Source organism: Felis catus, chromosome A1 (assembly GCF_018350175.1).
Source record: "Felis catus isolate Fca126 chromosome A1, F.catus_Fca126_mat1.0, whole genome shotgun sequence".
Classification (NCBI taxonomy): Eukaryota; Metazoa; Chordata; class Mammalia; order Carnivora; family Felidae; genus Felis; species Felis catus.
The window spans coordinates 74,940,375-74,942,453 of record NC_058368.1 but is presented as its reverse complement, the minus strand read 5'-3'; the positions used below and the strand labels follow the sequence as shown (position 1 = coordinate 74,942,453).

At 39.3% G+C, this 2,079-nt stretch overlaps 1 pseudogene; it reads right to left on the bottom strand.

The window, feature by feature from the left end:
• Positions 1-439: 439 nt before the first annotated feature.
• Positions 440-1,674, bottom strand: LOC101086692 (annotated as a pseudogene).
• Positions 1,675-2,079: the final 405 nt, after the last annotated feature.

The window sequence follows — 2,079 nt, the reverse complement described above, 5'->3', positions numbered from 1 at the left end:
GTATTAAGAACAATAAGATGACTGCTCTTTTTGCATAGAACATTATCCAAATCTATGAAATACATTCCTATTAAGTCTCAAGAAAGTGGTAGAAACTGTTTCATCAGATTTCATAAGCTTCTCCAGGCAGAGTCCCAGTCTTATTTACCTAGAACTGGCCCAGCACATGCCAGGATGTATGCATGTGTTTGTTCATTAAGTGTTTGTTCATTTGGAATCTCATCAATTAGTACCCACAATGACTCATTTTTCAAATTAAGAACTTATGTTTCGAATGGATAAAGAATCTCAGTCCGGGGCACACTATTTCTAGGAATTCTCATTCGTCACCACTTGATTCTCTGACTCCTTATTCCACTGACCAGAGCAGGGCAGCCCAAGACTACACATCTCTTCCTGGAGCAGGGCACAGGATACCTTCTTATATTTCAGACAGCTGTTAACACAGGCTCTCCAGAGAAACAGCAAACCAATACTCTGGCTACTTTCTTCGTTTGCCATACTGCTGGACTATGGCTGCAGTGTGCGTGACAAGGAATTTTCCCATTGGCTTTCCTACTTTAATGCACAGAAAGGTGGGTGGAGTCTTGCTTTTCTCTTCTTTTGAAAGAAGTATATCTTCAGTAGGTACCTGAATTCTTTCTGGTAGCCAAAACTGAATTTCAGACTTATTATCCATTTGTGCACCTTGGCAGTTGTGATCCAGAAGAGATTCTAAAGAGGTGCCTGGACACTATTCCCATTTGCTTCTGTAGGCAGAAGAAGGCCATTTGCTGTGGGAGGGATACTCTTTTACCCAGCTTTTATCTGGCTCTTTATTGCGTTCAGCTGATGAATCACCTACCTGGGAAACAGAATTACTAAGGGTGATGTCTGCCCCCACTAGCTCAATAATTTTGCCATCATTAATTCTGGCTTCTGCAACTTTATAACTGTGACCCTTCTCTCTTCTTATGAAGGTAATATTCAATGAATTTAACTTTATCTAGATTTCCATGTACATTCATGTCCATTCAATGTTTTCTACTTGGATTCCTGGGGACCCCAACTACTTGTCCGTGTCTGGCACTATATCTTGCTTTTCACAGGTTTCTAAAGCTAGGGCTCCCTTCAGTTCATCATTATTGTCTGTTCTGGAAAAGCTCAGGGCTGGCTCCACCTACATTTCTGTAGCAGGAGTATTGTTTATGATGTAGCCTTCCTTAGCTCTTCTGGGTCAAGAGAAAGGCACTCTGTTGAGGTGTCTCTTTTGTCCATTCCACTATCAGTTGGAGAAGAAACTTCTTCCAAGTCAACGGAGTTAAAATCTTCCCCTAAAAGGAAATTTTCTTTGGCTATAGTTCAGATGTAGCACAAATATCAGAAGGTTCCTTGCTGAACTTAGTCACATTCATAGATCCATTGGTTGCCTCCCCAGAAGATTCTAGCATCTTTAACTTCCTTGACACAATGCGAGTGGTCTGAGGGTTTTGTAGGTGTGTATTTTGTTGACTTCTCCAAAGGCCCTGTTGTTCTGGAGCTTGAAGCGATGGTTCTCTCTCCATCCTGCTGGTTTTTGTTTTTGTTTTTTTTTTTCCTTGTTGACATCTTTGAAGTCACTGACCCAATGAAGAGATTGCTTCCATTGCCTTCTACAATGACATTTCCCACATGAAGAGCAAGATGACCTGCCATCACTTGGAGATTGGGAAGGTCTGGCCTCAGAAAAGGGTATCAATCTATTCAGTAAGTTTTTGAGCTATTTGTGATGGCAATGTAATCTTAACTTCATTTTTTTAAACAACAAAGTTCCTTTTTTATTTTTATTTTTTTCTGTTTTATTTTTTTTCTGTTTCAGTTCTTCATGGCAGGAAGAGCGAGATTTTAAAGTATTTTTATTTAAATATATCACATCTCTTGGTATGTTTACTCCTAGATACTTCACTCGCCATAGTAAATGAATTACATTTTATTATATTTCTTAAATAATTGGTAGAATAAGCTGTGAAATTATCTAGGCCTGCTACTTAGCTGGCTATAGTTCTCGATGACTCTCTCTATTACTCCCAGAGGTCAGTCTGGTTAATTTATATTTTCCCA